Source organism: Triturus cristatus, chromosome 2_1, assembly GCF_964204655.1.
Source record: "Triturus cristatus chromosome 2_1, aTriCri1.1, whole genome shotgun sequence".
Classification (NCBI taxonomy): Eukaryota; Metazoa; Chordata; class Amphibia; order Caudata; family Salamandridae; genus Triturus; species Triturus cristatus.
In genome coordinates, this window is record NC_140581.1 from 759,005,733 (window position 1) to 759,029,281 (window position 23,549).

Sequence of the window (23,549 nt, forward strand, 5' to 3'; positions counted from 1 at the left end):
TGATTGGTCTGGATGTCATCCCCACATACTCAAGGCCGCAAGGACAGGTGATTAAATAGACAACATTTTTGCTATTACAGTTGGTGAAACTCCTCTGGTCCCACTCATCGCCATTCCGGAATGTAATGTGTATACTTTTTTTCGTCAGATGACAGGTACTGCAGTTACCACAGGGGTGATGCCCCTGTACTGGGGGTAGTAAACCAACGGTCTGGGTCGGGACGTGTTCTTGGGTCTCGTATGAACAAGCATGTCTCTCAGGTTGCGACCCCTCTTGTGAGCGAACATAGGTTTAGTTATGTTCAAGCCACAGCAATTAAGGAGACGCCAGTGTTTATTCACTATCTTAGTGATCTGGTTAGAATGTGTATTGTAAGTTGTTACACAAATAGGTCTCTCATCGATCTGGTTAACCACTTTATCTTCCAAAAGGGCCTCTGTTATTATTCCTCGCTCTCTTCAGGGCCTTATCAACGACTTTCTCAGGGTAATTCCGTTTGATCAGTTTAGTACGTAGTTCAGATGCTTGTTGTTTAAAATCACTTAATTCAGTACAGTTTCTTCGTAGACGGAGGAACTGACCGTACGGTAAGTTTTCCCTCAGGTGACTGGGGTGGAAACTGTCAAACAAAAGTAAACAATTCTTTGCTGTTGCCTTAAAGTGTGTGGTGGTTTTGAGTTTCCCCTGCTCAGGGTAGATATTAAGGTCCAAGAATACCAGGTTTTGTGCTGACACACTATGTGTAAATTTCAGAAATGCGTTCTGTTGATTGAGCCACAGCATGAATGCCTCAGTTGATTCGATGTCGCCTTCCCATACGACCAGGACATCGTCAATATACCTTTTCCAAACTTTGATGTGGGCGAGGTATGGGTTCATCGTATGCAGGATCCTGTTAGTTTCCAGATGGTGTACATACAAACCTGCTAGACTAGGAGCGAAGGTACTCCCCATGCTGGTACCGTGACGTTGCTCATATATATCTTCAGCATACATGAAGAAATTACGGGTGAGTGCCAGTGAAACACATTCCATCACTAGATTACGAGGTGTCTGATATTCCCAGGGAGTAGAGAACAATACCTCCTCAATGATTAACAGTGTTTCGTCGTGTGGGAGGCTGGTATAAAGGCTCTCCACATCTAGTCCCATGAGCAGGTTTTTAGTGGGGTCAAAATCAATATCCTGCAGAATTTGCAGGACGTTCTTGGTATCACGCAAGTAAGTGCTAGTACTTTGAACCAATGGTCGAAGGAACGCATCCGCGAACCTCGACAGAGGTTCCAAAATAGAGTTCACACCAGAGACGATGGGTCTGCCTGGGGGGAAAGCCAAGTTCTTATGGATTTTTGGTATGGTGTAGAAATAGGGGATCCTGGGACTGGTATGAACCAGAAATTCAGCCTCCTTCTTGGAGATCCAGTCGTTTGCTAAGGCTTCCTCTACCATTGTAACAATACTGACCCTGATCGACTCAGTAGGATCTACCTGTAGGATTCCATAGTTTCTGCGATCATCCAGAAGTTTTCTACATTCAATGTCATAGTTTACAGTGGTTTGCAAAACAATGGCTCCCCCCTTATCTGCAGGTTTGATGGTAATGTCCTGGTTCATAGATAATTCATGTATCGCCTCCTTTTCCTCCCTTGATGTATTGTGAAAGGTGTTACCAATTACTGTCGGGATATCTTGTATTTCCCCCATCACAGCTTTTTCAAATGCAAGGATCTCCACCGGTAGTGTGGAATTAGGGGGTACAAAAGTGGATTTGTTGCGGAGGCCTGTATCCTGTCTCACCATCTCAGTGGTAGATGGGTTGTTGTTAAAAAACACTTTCAATTTCAATTTCCGGATGAACTCGGTGATCTCAGTGAGGATCTTAAATTTATCCAACCGATTGGTGGGTACAAAGCCCAGTCCTCTCTCAAGGACCCTGCTTTGTGTCGGTGTGAGGACCACATCGGTGAGATTGACCACCAGGTTTACTTCCGGCTCGTCGATGGTTGGGGAGGTATGTTGTTGGTCATACTCCTGGTTGACATTCGAGGGGTCTCGGTCTCTGGTGAAGACCAATGGATGTTGTACCCTCCTCTGTTTCGGGCCCTCCGTGGACCTTGGCGTGCCCCTAAAAAAGGTTGTGGGGTATAGTTGTATTCATATTCTTGAGGGGGAGGTATCCACTGTGGAAAGGGTCCCATCATGGGTGGACCATAAGCATATGGGGGATACATTGGGGGTCCTTGATAGCCATCCCATCTCCCACCCCTCTGATACGAAGGGCGCTGGTTGTAATTACCTCTACCTCTATAGAAACGTTTGCCACTGCCCCTGCTGGAATTCGAGTTATCTGAACCAGTGTCAGAGGAGTCTCCATCATCACTCTGGTCTTGATTCTTAGGAACATAGTCATCTCGTGTATAGGGGTATACTCGTTCATGACTGAACCGTGTAGTGTCCTTCTTGAGTTTGTTATATTTACTTTGTTTTAATGTCATTTCAAACTCGGTCATTTCCTGATTGAGTTCCTCCAAACGTTTCTTGAGGACACTGGGGGATATGTAGGCCTTCAAACGGACTTCTAGATTAACGATCTCAACTTTAAGTTCTTGTGTAAGCCTGGTGGCTGTTTTTATAATCCGGACCAGCCAGTCCCGAGTGCAATGCCACGAGATCAGTGACCAGTCACGTTTGAAAGTCTTATCTTGTTGAAAGATAAAGGGTTCATTACGGACAATCAAACCTTGGGGGGCTGCATTCGCCCGTAGATATTCTGTCATCAATAGACCATGTAGAGCAGTTCTGATCTGATTTCTCCGCAGATTAGCTAGCTCATCCCAGTCAGCGTTATTGGGACCTGGATCGGTATTGCTTAATCCTTCAAAGGGGTTAATAGCCGCCAGGATCCTTTCCACTTCGTCGTCTGCGAAGGTCAATCCCATGTTGTCCGCCATCTTGGTATTACGGAGATGTATGTGTAGTAATACTGAATAGAGAGGGTGTGTCAGTCTAAAAATGTCATGTATCTAATGTTAGTGATATAGTAGTCTACAAAAAACGTATGTGTAACAGAGGTAGATAGCCTCTGGTCTCAAATAAAGGAAGGATGCAGTGCTATCATTTACAGCACCGGTACCAGAACACCTAGAATTTAGGAGAAATAAAACTCCCACAGCTGTACGCTGTCTATCATAGAAAGAAAAACAAAGAGGGGAGTAGAGAGGTACCACTCAACGAGTGGTGGAGGTGGATACTTCCTCCCAGTAAAGCGTACATAAACAAAAGGATCCACCCGCAGGTACAGTAAATCAAGAGTCTCCCGTTTATACAATATGTATCCCACGGTCGTGGAGAATACACATCCGTTGTTAAAATACCCCTCACACACCAAAAGGGCCCTTGGTGTCATGCTTCATCATAGGGGTCTTCCCGCCCCTCTACGGGACGGGGCATGCTACAACCTACGTGTACGTGGGAGCACTGTTCTTAATGAGACTACTATGTGTAGTGCAGGGGTGTGCAAGGAAGGGTCAGGAGTGGATGGAGAGTGATTTAAAAAATACCTGGCTCTCTGGACTAGGAACATTTATTCTGCCGTCTAAGCTGGTATTAGTAAAAAGGTGGGGGGGAGGAGGGTGTATGCCTCAATGAGCTATGCCTCCTGGTGTCGACATGTTTCGAAGCTTCCCCATGCTTCTTCGTCAGGACCTTAAGGATCCCTTCCTACGACGCACTGTGATGTGTTAAAAATCAAAATAGTGAGTGAAAAAAATCAGAATGGAAGTTAATAGCCTCCAAAAGTTGGTAATGCCCCAATGGGTCTTAGATACTCCTATTAACCTAAAAGGAAAAAAAACGGTATAAAAGAGAGATACACAAGGCATTTAATCATTCGTGTAGGCATTGCCTATCTGATGTGTATGTACTCTTGGTTGGTTAAGCCGTGTACCAGCCGGTTGTCAACATGTACTTAGAGACATTGCACTGCCGGTGTATTTGTATTGTATTAGGTTGAGGAGTCCTTTCCCAGTTGGTTTTGATCTTAACCCACCCCCCCTTCCCCCTCAATCCAGGTGACTGTGCCTACCCTTGAGTAAACCTGTCTATCACGCAGGTTCGGACGTATCACCTACCAGTCTTTCATTTTTTAACTTCATTTTTAACTTCGTCATATTTCAATATAGGCATCTAACATAGACACCTCTTTTTTTTCTGGGGGTCCTTCGCCATTCAACCACGGTGACCCGACCGTTCTACCTTCCGGTTCCGGGTCCCGTTAAGCAGTGCCTGCGGGTCCAGGTAAACCATGCCAGCGGGCCTCTTTCCATTGGCCTATCAGACGTGGCTCACTGGCGCGTAATCCCTGATTGGTGCAGGTACTTAAACTCCGATATCTCCAGTCTTGCTCCATCGACGGAGCCGACCGGGGTGGTTATTTGGGCAGGACATTGATCCTTGGAGGCGTAAGTACGGCATAGCCGGCAGGTCGAGGATGTATCTTGGTAGTTCGTAGTATTGATGATTGAACTACAGTCTCCTCTCTCCCTTCATTCAGGCAGCCTATTTGGCACTCCTACCACTCGGTATTTGAGCTCATGAGGATACTGTTCTTTTTGCAGCAAGTAAGTTTTACTATTGCTTTGTTGGGCTTGGCATGTAAACAACCACTGATATATCTGCCTTGCAGGAACTTTGTTCCTTTCTGAGTAGAGTGTGTGTTTTCTGTTCTGTTCTGTTATGTTATGTTTTTATGTAGTGTGTCACACAGTATTTTCATCACAGATCACGTGATAACGTTATGGATAGCGTTAAGAGACGACCATCGTTCACCTCCTTTTTCAGATCACTGTTCAAACACGACGGAATGAACTTCTATCAACGTGATTAAACCGTTTTTTTTCCTTTTAGGTTAATAGGAGTATCTAAGACCCATTGGGGCATTACCAACTTTTGGAGGCTATTTACTTCCATTCTGATTTTTTTCACTCACTATTTTGATTTTTAACACATCACAGTGCGTCGTAGGAAGGGATCCTTAAGGTCCTGACGAAGAAGCATGGGGAAGCTTCGAAACATGTCGACACCAGGAGGCATAGCTCATTGAGGCATACACCCTCCTGCCCCCCACCTTTTTTACTAATACCAGCTTAGACGGCAGAATCAATTTTCCTAGTCCAGAGAGCCAGGTATTTTTTAAATCACACTCCATCCACTCCTGACCCTTCCTTGCACACCCCTGCACTACACATAGTAGTCTCATTAAGAACAGTGCTCCCACGTACACGTAGGTTGTAGCACGCCCCGTCCCGTAGAGGGGCGGGAAGACCCCTATGATGAAGCATGACACCAAGGGCCCTTTTGGTGTGTGAGGGGTATTTTAACAACTGATGTGTATTCTCCACGACCGCGGGATACATATTGTATAAACGGGAGACTCTTGATTTACTGTACCTGCGGGTGGATCCTTTTGTTTGTTTAGCAAGAACAGTCTTATTAATGTATAGATAGAGAGCATTACAGTAATCCAACCAGGACATGATGAGTGCCAAAGCTAATTGTTTTCGTGCATGAAGTGGAATGAACGGAAACACTTTTCTCAGGGATTTAATTAATTATCCTAAAACAGTTAAACTGTCCTGTGTACTTGCAAATCAAACAGTAGGGTTCTATCAACAACTACTCCAATATTTTTTGCAAAGTCTGTTGGAGTAGGTAAGGCCCCAAGCCTATCTGGCCACCACAGAGTGGTGGGCAACCTTTTGTATGGTCCAAAGATCAGAACCTCTGTCTTGTCCCCATTCAGTCTTGAGTAGTTTCTCTCCATCCATGTGGCCAATGCCTGCTCACAGTTTTTAAAATTGGAGGCAGTTGCATTCATGTCCCTCGAGATGGACACAATGATTTGGTATTGGAACCCAAAAGATCTAATAAGCTTCGCCAGTCGGGAAATATACAAGTTGAACAGGTCTCATGGAGGAGCCCCGAGTCTTCCCACATGGCATCATTATGGACTCCAAACAAAACTGATCCATCAAGACCATTTGTGACCTGTTTCTGGAGCCGATCAATGAGGATGGTATCGAAGGCTGCAGTCTCCCCAGGATCCAACATGTAGCGGATGTTGTTGACTGCAGATATTAGTGCTGTCTCAGTCGCATGGTTACTCTTAAAGCCCAATTGAGATGCGTCTAGGAGTTGGAATTGTTCAAGGTAATTCATAACCTGAAGGTTCAGCTGTTTCTCAAGATTTTGGTTTGTAGAGGCAGCCGGGAAATGGGCCAATATTTCTTTCTTTTTTTAGTTCTGTAGGGTCCAAATTGGACATTTTGAGCAGAGGCTGAACTATCGCCTTTTTCCAAATTGGAGGAACACACCCAGATTCAATAACTTTATTCAGGGTTTCAGTGAGAAGGGGAACTATTCTCCGATTTAACCAAGAGCAGATAATGTTATGTCTGCTATTGTGTCAACAGAGTAAAACACAATAAACTTGCTGTGGGATTGTCTTTGGTAGACAGATTTTTTGAAGGCCAGCCTGTGCCCGAGACTCTACATTCAAGGAGTTAGAGCTTCAGTTGTAAAGGTCCAGGTCTTTGTATATATACACAACTTTAGAATAGGAATTGGCCATTCGGTCACAGAAATCCAGGTAGTTCTCAATGCGCATAGGAGCTGGAGGGACAGATAAGAGACTGATCAGCTTGAAAAGATCTCTAGTAGATTTAGTTGAAGCAAGCTCATTGGTGCAGTACTAAGACTTTTCCTCCCTAATAGGCACTTGTTTTCAGCCAAAACAGCCTTGTAGGCAATTCTTTTAGGAAGGAGGTAAGATTTTCGCCATGCTCATTCCTAGCGACGACAAAACTGACTAAGCAGTCAGTCCTCCTGAAAACCATGGTGCTGTGGGCATCTTTCTTCGTATGTGAATTACCTTGAGTAGGGCCACACTATCAATAGATGCCGCGAGCCATGCTTAAAATTATAGGGCCGCTAATTCGGCATCCTCATGAGCAGTCCATTTGCAGTTCTATCAGGTCTGGGATAAGTTTCTGCACTGAGCCCTTTCCAGCTCCTTTTAAGAAATTAGTTTTGCTGCCCATGCATACTTGGCTTGAGCTACTTTCGTCTAGAATGGAGGGCCCTGTTGCGTGAGTCCCAGCTAATTTGTTACCTCACTTGGCATAGGTCCTCTTGTACATACAGGGTTTTCCTTTGCTATTACAGGAAGTCAGGCTGCGAATGGCAGCACCTTAGCATTCATCTTGGAGTTATTTTTCCTGTTTCCTGGCAGGAGGCAATAAGTGGCACTAAAACCACTTTTTATAGGACATTAAATGTAATGCTAAGCATGTGGGTATCTTTTTTTCATGGGCAACTTAAAGTTAGCTCTTGACTTCAAGAAAACGAATGTGTTTTTAAAAAGTACATACTCATCCACAGATTTAAATATTTTCTCTTCATTATACTAATGACAACTAAATTGTATAGTCCAGTAGTGAACTTGCCATTTTCAATGACCGTTTCCCTTTCTAGAAAAAACGTTTTCTGATGACCACTGCAACGCACTTGGCTTTTGACCTCCTGGCTTGTCATCATAACTTCTCATGTCAATATAGGTGCGCATTACATGGTAGCCCCTTATCTTTAGACAGTACAGAGCATCCTGTATTTCAAAGTAGTGTGGCTCCAGTGAGAAAGATTTTAATTTTCAGCTTTAGAAATCAATAAACTGCTGGTGCTGATGTGTAATTTGAACATAAATGTAATCGTATACTTCTATATTAAATAGTCACCTGAATCAACATTGTTAAATTTCAAAATGAAAATGTAAATTCCACATATTTAAACAAACCTCTAGATATTCTCTGAAAGGAACTTCGGTCAATCTTGAACCTGTCTTCTCTGGCTCACTGCACTCAAAACACACAGCAGTTCCCTTTTATTTCCAAAGTCCTCAGGATTACGTCCAAGGGATCTCTTAACAGACCATTGATATTAAAATTGTCTGTAGAGCACTCGAACTCCCTAGGGGTTTTGGGCGCTGACGTCCAGAAACCGAATACAAATCTGTTAGTCAAAGATGAGGATATTAAAGAGCCTGCTTTTGTGAAAAGAGCCAATTTTTTAATTGTTTGGAGGGTAGGGGATCTTGATTTTCGTACGGACCATACATTTGGTGTAACTGGAACAGAGAGATCTACTCTGCCTATACTTGCAAAACATTTTCCTCAAATAGTGAAGGCCTGTATCATGAAGCGCTTAATAAGCCAAATACAGTGCTGTAAAGGTTGATAGTTTGAGAAACTGATGCACGTTTAGAAATTGTAATCAGCAAACAAGCAGCAGCATTTTGAAGTCTTGTAATTTGCTTAAGTGCCTTTTTTTGTATACCCGAATGCAGGGCACTACAGTAATCAATCTTAGACAACATTAATAAACTTATTACTGTTTTTGTAGGTCAAGGGAAAAAAACTGCAACATATTTTTTAGAGTTCTTAGGCGATAGGAAAAGGCAGAGGTAGCTATATCTGCTCTGAGAGCGTGAGCTTACTGGCAAGAATAATCTCTAGATTTCTGACCTTGGAGACGGGAGATGGAAGAGGGCCTAATTCCTGAGGTCACCAAGTGGGATTCCAGAAGGTTGTCTCTCTTCCAAACAATAGGTCCTCTGTTTTTTCTGAGTTTAATTTCAGACAGTTGTTGCCCATCCAGCTCACAACGTCCCGCATACAAAGATCTGAAACGGTTTGCAACCTCTGATGGATCTCCCAAGATTAAAATTACAATCTGTATGTTATCTGCATATGATACAGTAGACTAGTCTAATGATTTAATCAGTTTGGCCAGTGGTGCCACATACATGTTAAAGGGTCAGTCTCAGAGAAAACCTCAGGGCAAAATGAAAGGGGTAGATGTAAAATTACCAAATACAACTCTGTTCTCTGTTTATCAGAAAATATGTCAACAGAGCAGCAAGTGCTGGTCCACCAACCCCTATACTTTATAGACACTTGATCAGTACTGAATGGGAGACCGTATCAAAAGCGGCAGAGAGATCTAATAAGATCAGTGTCACTTTCCCTCCCTTATCCATGATCATTCTTATTTTTCCACCAATGCCGACTGTGCTGTGGTTTTTCCTGAAACCAAACTGCAGTGGGTCAAGGATTTCATTTGCATTCAGAAATTCAGAAAGTCCATGGTCGAGATGTTTTTCTAATATTTTTGATGCAAGAGAAAGCCGAGCTACGGGCCTATAACTTTTTGCCTCCATAGAATCCAGTGAAGGTTTTTTCAGTAGGGTAAGAATGTCTGCTTTCTTCCACTCCGTTATGAAGGTTTCTGTTTGAATGATCAAAATTAAATTGTGGTAAAATTGCCTGAGATTGCTTATGATGCTAATTGAAGAGTTGATGGAGGACAAGGGTCTGACGGTGAACCAGATTTAGTGGAGTCCAATAGCTGAACCACCTTCTCTTTCGTCAACGAAGGTAACTCTAGTAAAGTACCCCAGGACTGTGAGCATTGTCTAAACCATCTCTTGAGTTATTAGTTTTCAGGCTGGGTGTAAAGTTACCAAATTGTTTTCTGTGTCTTATCGTGAAAGGAATTAGCTAACGTATTACACATCAGCTGATCGGGTGAAACAATATATGGGGTGTCCAAACTAACCCGTTTTTTTTTTTTTACTGTATTTACAGAATTTTTTGCTGATTTAATTTTCTCTGTAAGACACTTGGATTTCTTTTCAACAATCAGCTGCTTATGTTCCAATAAAAGTTGTTTATATTTGGACTTTTCAATCTTGCGGTATTTGTCCCTCCATTCCCTTTCTTGGAGTCTACACTTTTGGGCAGTCGGCTTACTTCTCGCTATTTTTAAGGTTGTTTAAGGCAACTGTTAAGGCAGCTGCAGCATTAATGCAGTCCTTTTAATTCGAGGCTGCTGTCTGGATCTGGATCCACCAAACAAAGGCAGAGTTCGCCAGGGCCTCAAGGAAATTAGTTGAATCGATCTTTTTGCAAGCTTTCATTTTGAGACACTGCTTTAAACTCGTCCCAGGAGTTTTTAGGGTTTTTAGAGCGAACAAAATTGCTTTGTGGTCTGACCACGTCAATGGTAAAAAATGATGTAATTTTTAGACCATTCTAGTTAGAAAAGATTCCATCCAAAATATGACCAGCCGTGTGTTTAGTTGAACCAAATCAAAAGCGTAAGGTTATCTACGAACTGCTCTGTATTTGTATTCTTGCGAACTTCAAGATGAAAATTCTAATCCCGAAAGATTGTAAAATTGGGATACTGCACACAGGACTCAATATAATCATTTAATGTCGATAGAAATTGGGGTTTTGGGTCTGAAGGACGATAAATAAGAAGAACATTAAACACTTCCCTATTGTTAGTTTTGCATTTAAAATTTGCATTTAAACATAAGTGGCTCACAATCCACTTGGGAGACTTTCTCTCTCCTATTTTTTTGGTGGTTTTGATAAATAATCGCAAACCCATCTAGTTTAACCTTGCTGTCTACCCTCAAGTACATACATCCCTTGGGTACTGCAACCACTAGTTCAGAGTTTCAGGTCTGGTGTGCTCAGGTTTCAGTTAAGAACACTATGCTGGGTGTATAGTTCTCCACTAAGTTACTGAACTCGCAGCAATGCTTAGTAAGGGAATTCCTATTTAATAAAATGTATAGCAGATCCTCCTTGCATTCTGAGACTATGATCAATGTAGTGTTAAGCAGTGTAGTATTGTGTGTAGAGATTTTTGTTATTGCTGTGTTGCAACTGTTCTGGACACATATGAGCAGTGTTTACATTTTACAAGATGGTTATTTTGATTAAAGTCCAAATTATCACATTGAGCGCTCTTTAGCCTCAACTTTAAACTTCATCAGTTGCTCCCTTTTATATGTTATTAAGGAGAAATGGCAGGGGTTCTGGCCCTGGTGCATTCCAGGCACGGACAGGCGCAGACGGGCTTACCTTTGGCGTGCATTCAGCACGTCTGCGCTCCTATCAGGCCTGATATAGACAAAGCCCAAATTGAGAGAGCATCACTGTACCATCGACCCCTCACAACGGTGGTGCGGTATGTGCCCAAAAATAAACCAGGAAGTGGTGGTTTAAAAAAGAAAAAACCCCTCTGCACAAACTGCGTACTGTGGTGTACCTGTGGGCTTAAAATGCATTAAGGTTTTTGTAATGCAACAGAATTCCCCAAGCTCTTGGTTTCAAAGTTTTAACTGGACGCTGCAATCCTTAGCACTGGCTCAGCGTCAGCAATCCCATCAGGCATGATATTGGCAAAGCCCAAATGGAGAGAGACTGCTAGCCCCCAAAACGGCAGTGCTGTATGTGTCGAAAAATAAACCATGAAGTAGTGGTTTTAAAAAAAATAAACCCCCGCCGCACAAATGGCATGATGCGGCAGATCAGAGGGCTTAAAAGGCATTCACAACAACTACAAAAACCAGCAGAATCCCCCAAGCAAATTGTTAAAATTTGTCTTGCTTTCAAAGTTTTACCTGGACAGTGGTGCCTGGCTAGGATTATCGCCACCAGTTCAATCATTTGTTGAAGGTTGTATGTTACTTTGTTATGTCATGGATATCCGCAGAGTTTATTGTTTATGTTCATGAGTTGGCTAAAAATGATAATCCTGCTTTATGTAATTGCTGTTGCCCATTAAAAAGGCTAATTCACGAATTTTGCTTCCCTGGTATCTAAATTGGGTTTGTCCAGAAATCTGAGTCCATTATGCATGCTGATCCCTATATATGGAATGAGAGCCACTGTGCAGGATGTAGTACCAGTTCCCACTTGAATGAGACCTGGATTGGTGCAGAATCTGATGGAAAGTCAGAGATTTATCGATCTTAATTGTGGGGAGATGTAGTGCATCTATCCCGCATGTACGCACCCTTTGCCAAAAAGTACTAAAACCCGCTGTTTTACCGGTTTACGATCTCGTGTTCTACACATTCCCTCTCCCCAGTAGTACCACAGACAAGTGCTCAGTGTATGAAAACGCTCCACAATTTGGGGATTACTGTATAAGGGTCCTAAAGATAGGAATCCTTACGGGGGACCCACCTATGCCTTCAGAACCATGACCATGGAATATACTAGCACTCGTAGTTGGGGGCACCCCATAACCATCTATGTGGGCCCAGTCCCTCTAACACATGAGGAGTGTGGGGGTTTACATGATACCCAGTGAACAACTTTGAGCTGTTTCTTTTGACAAGCTCTATATACTACTGATCCTCATCACAATCACTAGCCATGGACACAGCACCGGCTCGGGAATGTAGAGGACAGCCATGCAGGGGCAAAAGTAGATCTAGAGGTAAGGGATGTGATGTAGTGATGGTAGTCGAACCAGTCAAATGAAATACAGAAAGTGCCACTTCTGAAACCCAACAACATTGCATCACACCTTTGTACCTGGGCGTAGTATCTCTCTACAAAACGGTTCTGGGGCCAAACAGTGGACAATATGGTTACTCCAACACATTGAAAAGCAGCACATTCTTTTGGCACACTGATCCAGCCACATAATGTACTACAGTGATTTCTCTATGGATGATTTCTTTTGCATTGATATTTTTACCAGTGCAAACTATTTCTCTACTAGACGTTTTAGAAATGTAAACTTAAGAAACACAGACCCAACCATTCTTGACCAGTCAATGAAAAAAACAGCACCTTATGAAAAGGGAGTAGTGATTACAAAGACGCATCAGTGCTATGCAGATGGTATAACTGCTCTTGTACGGATGTGGGTTAAATAAGATAATATAAAACATGACCTGCCATGGCTTGGAACCTCACCCACTAAGAACAAAAGTAGGCAGAGTGACTTGGTGCTTGATCTGTCAACAGGGCTGGTGGCCCTGTGTTTGAGATGTTTACCTGACCCACTTACCATTCTGTTCCCACTGCCCGTATACAATACTACCACCTATGGGGGAATATCGCAGTACTGCAAATAATGCTTTTATATTGAAGTGGCACTGTATTGGGGCCACTACATACAAATAACCCCTAACGAGGATGCCGTAACATTGAACTTGATAAGTATAGGAGTAAGTATACTAACTTCAGCTTTGATACGATAGTCTAAACATAACCTTACTTTAAACGTAAATCTGACCCAACTGTGTCCAATCCCTCACCTCACCATAAACCTTTAGTAACTGTAAACATAATCCATACTCCTTAAAATCAGTCATTAAACTAATCCTACTATAATCTAACAGTACTTCTGATCCTAACCGCACCCTAATCCTTCCTCTATGACTTACCTTCCCCAACTCTAAGACATATGCTGTTACTTGCCCTTTTTAATGTAGGTACATCCGGATTAATGATTGTTGGACCCGGCCCTTCCTGTAGGCTCTTCCCCAAACGTTTTGCTTTCCTTCTGCTACTTTTTGCTGAATTAGTTTTTGCTGGCATTAAGACTCTGTGCACTTTACCACTGAAAACCAGTGCTAAAGTGAATGTTCTCACTCCTTAAAACATGTTAATATTGGTTTATCCCCAATTGGCATATTTAATGTGCGGTACTACATGTAACCTGGGCCTGTAAATTAAATGCTCCAGGCTCAAACCTTCCTTTTTTAATACATGTCACCCCTATGGAAGGCCCTGGACAGCCCAGAGGGCAGGGTGCAATTTACTTGAAAAGTAGGATATGTGCTTTTAAGGTTAAATGTCCTAGGAGCGAAAAACTTGCATTCGTTTTTCACTACTGCAAGGCCTAGCTTTCCCATAGGATAATATTGGAGTTGCCATAATGCTTTTATAAGTGCTATTTCCAAATGGGAAGAGATTTGGTGCATTTGGAAATGGGAGGGAAAGCTCTATTTGGTGGTGAAGTCTGGTTTTTTATCACAATATTTAAAATGTCACTTTTAGAAAAGTTCCAAAACACACAAAGCTATGGTGCCATCTGCAAGCTATATTTTATCAGTGTTATGGTACAAATCACTGATACCCAGATTACCAAGATTATGGCATGGATAGGGTAAACCCAAGAGGCGAAGAAAGACCAATCATATTGGAAGAGGAAGCCTCACTCACATAATGTGACCTGTTTCTTCATAGGCACCCTTTCCCCACCCTGGTAGGACAATACCACCAGGGTGAACTCTACCTCCTAATGGACCTGATGGAGGATGGGGAGAGGTTGCCTATATTTCAGTTTTCCTGGGGAGGGTGGGGGAGAGCTTGCTCAGGTTTTTGTGACTGGGTTAATGCTTTTTGAAATGTCTTTGACACATTGGTTGTGTTTTGTGCTCTACATAGAAGACATATGATTAAGATGTAATTGCTTTTGAGGCTTACAAGAGGCTGGAGAGTATGAAGCATGGTAAAATTAAATGCCCTTAGTTTGCTCTTGCCATTCTGTCCAAAGAAATTATTTTTGATTGGTGCTTTGAAAACAAGAAAAATGTTTGCCTATTACATTGGACGTAATATTTTCTGCATTTTTATAACCGCTCTATGGCTACTATTCTGTAGTGATATATGTATACCGTAGGTGCCCAGGTGTGGGTTGTCTGCATTGAGGCTAGGGTGGGATCCACTGTTGCTGAATTGTTTTTTTTCCTTTACTATGCGTGTCTCCTATAAGAGTAGAGGCTCTTATTGGATTGCCTGCTTCCAGTGACGTTTGATGCAGAAGTATGATGGACTTGGAGCACTTAAGCATTTGTTTTGATTAACCTAATTTAACAGTGCAGAGGCGGACACCGACTGACAAAATGGTAAACCAGAAAGCAATTGTACCTAAAATGGAGACCAAACTGTACATTCCAGTGGATCAGCCTATATTCATATCCAGCATTCCTCGTTTTGGAGGCATTCTGGTGAGAAAGCTCAGACATTTTGCATTAGACTCCCTCAGCCTTTGCCTGTAGCGGGTGTGTAACCATAGTATGAACTAGTCACACTGCAGAAAATAAGGCTGTCTGCAAGAGGAGATTATTGGTGGAGAGTGCAATGGGGCAAGAGGCATCGCAAACCCCCACAAATGTTCATTGCAAAGTTTAAATGTACATAAATCTTTCGATTTGACGAAATAAGCAAAAGGTATTTCTACTGGAAATGCCGTACAAAGTTTAAGAAAAAGGTGTGCTGTATCCAAGTCCGAAACTGGTCAACTGTAAAAGTGGTGTAGATGTTTGTGATTAGTGGAGGTTACAGCTTACAGAGTAGATCACAAAAACAGAATGGTTTGTTTTGAATCCTAACCATTAGTAATAATTCTATGTGGAGGTTGGTCATCCGCTGTTGAGGTTCTCCTCTTAAGATAGGTTTGTAGATGGGGAAGGGCACTTGTTTGAAGCTTGTTGAAGAGTGTTTTCTAATATATGTAGGTTAAGAGGTTTAAGGTTTTAACTTGATGCAGGTTGGTTTGGAGATTAAAAATAAGATACAGTATAAAAATCATTGGTAATTGGTGATTTAGTCTTTGCTCGACATAATATCATGGGAGTGGTGTTTTTCCAGTGCTTATAAAGAAATATGCTTTTATCACTTTCCTTCCCAGGTAAATTGTATTGTTACTTAATTATTCCTCCCTTCTTCCTTGTGCCTAACCCCCTTCTTTGTACCCTTATTTTGCATTTGTTTTTCCAATTTACTTTCCATCATTTCAACTCTCTGCCGAGGTTCTCGGTACTTAAACCACTTTCCAGCGGCCCATTACCACCCCATGTCAAGGATGTTCAGAACTGAAGATAGGCTTACACCTCATTGAGAGTTGATTATAATTGACACAAAGGTTAATGGTGGGCATTTAACACATGTTCCTGCTTTGTCTGGTCATAGGAGAGAAGCCGGCGAGAAAATTAATGAATATGCATACTGTTATCTATGGGGACCTTGGTGACCGCTAACTGCTACTGTATAAAGAAGCAAGGGAGGTACTAAACTTTTATAACCCGCAGGATATGGTGGTTCATTTGCTGGCGCAGTTCACACCTCGAATTGCGTTTATTTTACATTGATGGGCTGTGAATGTGTATGGGGTGTGGGATTATTTTTATTTTTTAAATATTTTTATGATGCTAAAAAGCCATTTTAGTATTTATTTTCACCAATCGTGTGTGATTTTTGTTATTTGAAAGCAGAGTAGAACTGTGTTCCTGCTGGGCCAGGGTGAGAATTGCACACAGCATTTTATTTTGTTTTCTGTGTAATGTGCAATTTCAATGTAGGTGTCAGTCAAATGCAGTCACAGGGATTTGTACAAGTGATATTGCTAAGAGTCCAGCCTTGTTTCAACGCCAGAAGTTCAAAGCTCATTTTTACAAAGAGGCAGTAGCAATAAAGGTTGAGCTTTGTGATCTTGGGACTGTATTACGAATGCATCCCTCTTTTGTGCTAAGAAACAAGCCCATGCACCTGTTGTGTCCTGAAGTTAAGCTGTGTGCAGCATATACTATGACGCACAAAGCAGCTATTGCCTCTTTTAATTTCAGAACCGCGCTGTCCGCCGCTCTGACACGGACGTGTAGCTTTTTTGAGTCCATGTATAGGCATAAAACAGCATAGTTTAAGTAAAACTGGCCCACAATCCCCTTTGGGGCCTGCACATGGGCACTGAAGATGTTCATGATATGGACGCTGTTTCCTCCCTATGAAGGAATATGGCTCATTTACGTGTACTTTTCAGACCATCATGCAGTAAACTAGGACCAGTAGAGTTGGGTTCAGTGTTTTATGGGAGGAAATTGATTCTGGGGGCATCCATGTACCCAGTGATCTATGTTTCTAACATCCTGATGCCAAAGCTGTGAGAAATCGGCACCCTATAATGCTCTAAGTGAAAGAGGTTGACATCAGGAGATGGCACTTGCTCTGGACTGAAACTCTGCTCAGCGTTCAGCTGTGAACTTGCTAACCACTGCACAGCAACGTGCAGTAAGTAGTTAGTTGAAGCCAATTGAGATAAACCAAGCTCAGAAACATGAGGGAACTTTGTCTCGGGACCCAGGAGACGTACTAAATGTCTTACCATGGTCAAAGTGGGTCATTAGCTGGAGCATCTATTCCTGGAAAGAGTTTAGAGGTACGGGCTGCACTTATATGGTTTCTTGATCAGAGAGTGTTGGAGCATTAAAAGTGCAGCGACATCTGTTGTTTTACAGTTTTTACTGAAAAAACCCAATCCTTTTGGTGGGTATTTAGAAGTTTTAATAAATGTTAACTTAAAGCCGGAAATCCCCCTCATAACGTATACGTTTTTAGTCCCTTATCCATGTGAGATTCTCTCAGTTGTTGCTTGTGACCGAGATATCATTTGTATTGCTCCTATTGGGGTTAAAGAGCCTCTCATGTCTTCCACTTCAACCAGAAACAATGGGACTGTCAAGTGGGAGTAGAATAAGAGTCTGTAAATTATAAAGTGCTAAGAAGGTTGGGTGGTATAGTATTTTTGTTTTGGGATGAATTCGGCCTAAGTGAATCTACAGCCTTCCAGGGGTATGTTTCTGTTGGGTGGTCCAAAAAAAGAGGATTAAGGGCTGGGATGTACAACAAGAGGTTGGTGGTTTAATTGGAAATTTGGAATATATTAAAATATTAAGCATGGAGGTGATGAGAAATTACGAGTTGGTATCACTGAGATCAGTAGGGTACAAGCAAAATAGGGTTCTAGAACTGAATCTGGAAGAATAGCAGTTGGGCAGAGAAGGAATGATCAGAAAGGTTGGAGGAGAATCTGTTGCACGCCATGTTGGTGATGGCAAAAAAGGCAAGTGTTCTGATTATTGTTGGTTGATCGTTTGTTTGAACTCTTCTGAGAGGTCTTTGAGAGGAAAAATACTGTCATGACATGCTGCAGTAATGAGACTTATACAAACGGGGAAAGAATCCTTAGTATGATGCTATTGGGACGAGCCTGCTCCCTGGATCGCAGATAGGCAGGTACTGCTTCCCTTAGTGCCCTACTGCATGTGAAACTAGTATCCTAACTTTTTGTTTGCAAAATCTAGCTTGTGTACAAACGTCTAGTTCTGACTACTGCCTCTGCCCGGAATGAGACAGACGAAATGGTAATGGCAGCTTACTTTGTTTTTTGAATCTTTATTGTGATTAGACCTTTTTCTTTGCTATGGAAGAGTATATGGTCTACTGACTCATCTTGTGTAAAGTTAAGCAGTAATGTGTAACCCAGAACCTTGCGGTAACACCCTGTATGCATGTCGAGAGCATGCTTGCAACGAATATGTAGCGCATATGTGGTAGTAGGACTCCGTGGTATGAGCCAGAGTATTGGTACCAGTGGAATCTATTTTGGATGCCCTCCGCTTAGCATGGAGGATGAGGACAGCTTTATCACAGATGGATGTTTATTGCTGGCTTTCTTGTGGCTGAAGGGTAGAGACCTAGACCCTGAAGTGAAGGAGTATGAAGGCTGTTCCAAAGTATTTCTTGGCTAAGAGAGGGCATGGTCTCACAAAGTACTTGAAGAGCTACTGTATAATCATGGCTGGTGTCTCCTTGACAACCAGCCTCTGAGAGTTGAGGGCACATTACCTGCAGTCTGCATTTTCAGCCAGAGGGGCTGAGGATCGATCTAAAATGCCTAAAACTTGCCTGCCTGCTGAGAGAGAGGTGCGTGTTCCTGGGTATGCAGGATGAGACTGTACATGAGGAGAGGCCCAGCTTTGTCCTGGCATGTGTATGGGGGCACCCGCATGCAATATAAATAGGCTTCTCCTGTTGCGCACACCAATCTAACCCCTGGAGCCAACACCAGATAATGGGGGGTTATTGTTGTCTCCATGTACGAGCCACCTCTCTCTTGGCAACCAAGCAGGCCACCCCGAGGAAAATCCGTTCAGCCCGTAGGTCCCCCGGTTCTTTCAACAACCCTAGCAGCACATTAAGGAAGGTCAAGTCCAGAGGTCATCCAAGAACCGTGGGCAGCTTCTGACCTACCCCGTTCCATAAGGGGCGCAATGCTGTACAGTCCCCTGGTACGTGGAAAATGTCTGCCGCCTGAAATGTGCATCGCATGCAAACAACCTGGGTGTTGAAAAGCATTTTCTTTTAACTAAAAGATGAGCACTGGGCTGGAAAATATTTTGTCTGTTTGACTGTTGAGTACTTAACTCTTGTCCCTCGCCCTACCTCCCTGACAAGCTATGGACTGCTTGCCCTTACTACTCTGAGCGTCCACTGGGGATAGGGTTGTACTTGGCCCAGTTTGCACAGCTATAATAGGACAGACCCCAGTGGTAAACGACATGGACCACCACATTTTAGCCCCTGTAGCTCATGTCTGACAGATGTCTCTAACAATAAGACTAGAATCGGGTGAATGTTATTTAATGGGTGAGCATGTTAGTTTAACACAAGGCATTAGCCAGGTCTGGTGGCTTAGTGGACTAATGCTTTCACTGTAGGGGCCTGTGTTTGCGTTCATGGTCACAGGTTCAAATCCCCGTGGGTCTACTCAGCCTTTCATCTTTGAGGTCAATTAAATGAGTACCACTTGAAATTGTGCAACAATAAACCTCTGTTATTCAGCGCCAAGATACCCTTCTGGGTGAACGTGCACTTTACAAAAACGCGTTATTTTTTTTTATGAAGGTGTTCAAGAGCTTTGGATAAAAATGATGGTTGAGAAATAGAGTAGAAACAGAAGGTGGAAGGGTATTGGTTCTGCGTGGGGTTTTAGGTGATACAGGAAGAATGGCGCTCTGGCTGGTAAGCAGTGGGTATGAGAAAAATGGATAAACTACGGTGCTCACAGGTCAGGGGAAACCCAAACAACCCCTGTGAATGTGTAGATACGGACCCACAGCGAAACTTGAGACAATGTCCCGGGCACACGTTTAAAGTGTAAACACAAAGTTAAGTTTCCTTCTGTAACTCTCTTAAAGTAAAGTAAGTTGTAGTCGACATCAGTAGTTCTTTTCAGTTGGATATTTAATTCTGCATATGAACTGAATCTGAACGTACGAGTCGTAGGACCGGTGATCATTCCAACCTGGTCAGAACGAGTTTCATGGGTAAAAATACTGCTGTAGGCAATAGGAGCGATGGCGAGCAATTCAAACGGGGAGCACGGGTAAAACAAACACCTGCATGCAGGTTTCAAAGGTGTATACGGGCGGGTACATCCGTATCACAAATTGACCTCTGAAGGTGGTGGTACAACACTGAGAGTGATGTCGGTCTCGTCTTCTGGTAGACGAGGTTGGAATTATCACCGGTCCTACGACTCGTACGTTCAGATTCAGTTCATATGCAAAATTAAATATCCAACTGAAAAGAACTACTGATGTCGACTACAACTTACTTTACTTTAAGAGTTACAGAAGGAAACTTAACTTTGTGTTTACACTTTAAACGCGGGCCCGGGACATTGTCTCAAGAAGGTGGAAGGGAGTTGCTAACTGCTGTTATTGGAGGCAGCCATGTTGAAGCAGAAAAGATGTGAGGAGAGCACCCAGTGAGAAGGTAATGATAGAACAGCAAATTGGACAAAAGAAGTCCTTGAGGGAAAAGGTTTCCATTGAGGCCTGAAAGGTTCAGAAGATGCGCAAGATGAGTTGACAATTGTGAATATGTTGATCATTTTTTCCTTGAGTTAGTCATTGAGAGCGATGGCCCAGGGTTCAGGACAGTAGCTTTTAACGTGAATGTGTGTGCTTGTTTAGAGGACTAACGGTGTCTGTTGTCAATCCAAATTTCTTAAGTGACTTTAAAGCGGGGCTTATTACAGATGGATATGGCATTCCATCAGCAGAAAGAAACTGGGATCTAGCTAGTTGTTAGTTGCTATTGTGTGATAGCTCACCAGGGCCTCCTGAAATGCTTGCAGAATGGTGGTTAGGTTGTTAGAGGTTGGATGATTGTAAATGCGAAGGCAGCAGAAGAGGCAACAATGTGGGCAGAAGAACCTTCAGCGGGGTAATGGGTATGAAGCAGAGTCCAACTCTGCATTTTACTTTTGGCATGGTGCAGTTGGCGGTGGGTTAATGGGGGTGAGTGAACTAGGGATCTAATTGTTTTCACCCGTGTCAAACTTGAAAAATAGTTTACTGCTCTGCAGCGTGTGCCCATAAGTAGCTGGTGGTATTGCGACGTCCAGTTCTCATCCTACGAATATGTTGTCCTTTCTTTTTCACTCATTCACCCCCACGCTTGCAACCTTAGCCTATAAGGGAGCTACATTGGTGGAAGGCTGTGTGTACCTATTGTCCATACCTGCCTGCTTCATGTTGAGAGTAGCTTTTTTTTTTTTTTCTTTTTACCCATCCATGCATGTATGGTAGTTACGAGCATAATGACCTATTGGTAATAAACTAGATGTGTAGACCCGGAATAAATGAAACTTTTCATGCAAAATCGATCCTGGAAAAGTTGTGTTTTTAGTATACCCTTATGAACACGCTTATTTATTTTTTCTCCACAAATAAGCAGAGAAAGCTAAGTACGAATTCTTCAGTTTGATCCAAGTGCTGTTTTTTAACGTCTAGGGAAATTAAATGGTTGTATAGCCATGACATCAGTGGTGAACTAGTAGAACTGCAGTTTCATAGCTGGAGCTTGAATTTGAGGAGCTTAATTGCACGGCTGTGTTCTGAGTTTTGCCAATATGTATTTATCTTAGGGTGAGCAGATGTAGAGAACTGGTAAAACTGGTTGTTTCTACATTTTTTTTTGGGTGTGTACCGTTTACCTGCAAATTCCACTTGGCAGTGTGTGTATGGCGTATATTTTCATCGGCGAATGTCAGGCAATAAATAATTACATTTTACTTTAGCTCCTTCACGTATAGAATTGTCATAATTGATTACATTCATAAATTATCCTAATTCGTAGTTTACACTAGCATCCTTCGCTTTTCTGTTGACAACATTTGCAGGCCTGTTTCCCCTAGTGCTGGTGCCAGAAACCACTTCTTGAAGGTGTTAAAGTCGGAGTTTTGTGCAGGGTGCTTCAGGTGTGCATACGTGGCTCTGCCCATAACTTCAGTATATCCCATATCTCCACCGCATCACCCCTTTATTCAAATCAGTGGGACTGGAAACTGCTTCTTTCTTGTTCATTAATTCCGCACCATGGAGCACTCGTCTTGCCCTTTTTCGCCGTATAGTTTTCTCTTCCCGTCAATAAATACTGACCCGCAATGCTGAGGGGTTTTGTAATGACACATGCATTGTAATGGCATGCGATGTAATGTCACCTGCATTGTAAGAGTTGCGTTGTAAAGGCATTACACGATGTAATGCCTGAGTTGTAATGGATGTCTCCCTTTAACCATACATTTCCACAGGCAGTTAGCTGTAGTTAAAATTGATATTGTTAGTTTCTCTTGTCGGGGGAACAAAGGCATCCTAGACAAACCAGTACTCTGTCAGCTCAAACTCAATGAAATCTCTGAAAAGCTCCTTGTTGCTAAAACAAGAATGTCTGATTCCTCAGGAGATGTTGAAGAGGAAAATTCTAAAGGTAGCTATTTGGCTTGCAAATGGTCTATTGCATCATTCAACCGGCGGGGACCGTATTCAAAGTATTTCTCAGCTGATCTCTGGAGGTCCTTTTCACAGACCAATTACAGCTCTGAGTAACTCACCTCGAAAGTGAAAACACTGGGTTTCTTGGCAGTTGTTGGCCAGTTTATAGATGACATGGGTAACTATATTGACTGCACTGAAGGAAGTCCGAGTACAGGGTGTAAATTCACCCATTGAGCACGCCACTCCTATAAAGACGTTCTCAATATTACATGGACCCTCAAATGAAGGTTTGTTGACAGTTCAGAGGCAAACAATGTTACGTCTAACCTTCAATTTCTTCTCAAACAATTATGCCCATTATTGTAAGGCAGAGTTATTACTGGAATTGTTCTCTGTTTTACCTAATTTCTCCGCATCCTATTTCTAGAGGGAAGCAATGAGCGGAATGTATAAGCATCGCTGGTGTGCCTCAGACTTTTTTATCCCAGGCTCCTACACCAAACATATATTCTAACACAGAATGTTCTTATTCATGTAATATTTAAAATGTTGTTACCATGGGCCAAGGTTCAAGACCGGTATCTCACAAGGTTTCAGACAACACTGCTGTTCTAAATTCAGCAGACTGAATGTGTAATGGTGAACTGTAAATCCACAATGGCTAAAATGGAGGATACTGATCAGAAAGGAGAAACTGAACTGTACTTGTTTTCACTGAGGGTCAGGAATATCTTGGCATCCAAGCTCTGAAAACGTTAGCAAGGTTTTCCCAACAACAGTTTAGTGGTAGAAGTTTTAAGACTGATTTCTAACCAATTTTAGAATGCTGCATGTTTCTGGGAATTAAATGGCACCAATCTTGGAACCCAAGCATTTTTAGAAACCCCAGGGATCTTTATCCAGGACCATTAAGATGTTTTTATTTATTTGTGGGAGGTACCACAGCAGGGGACTCTTTTACTGGCCTTACAGGAGATCATGCAACACCACAGCTGAGGGCTGAATCTAGGTAACTGACGTTGGACCTCCTGGGCACAGAACTTATTTTCCAAG

At 42.5% G+C, this 23,549-nt stretch overlaps 1 protein-coding gene across 6 annotated transcripts in view; it reads left to right on the forward strand.

Moving 5' to 3' along the window:
- Nucleotides 1-23,549, forward strand: part of GRAMD2B (GRAM domain containing 2B) — a 482,135-nt gene that overhangs the window by 322,873 nt on the left and 135,713 nt on the right. The window lies entirely within an intron of this gene.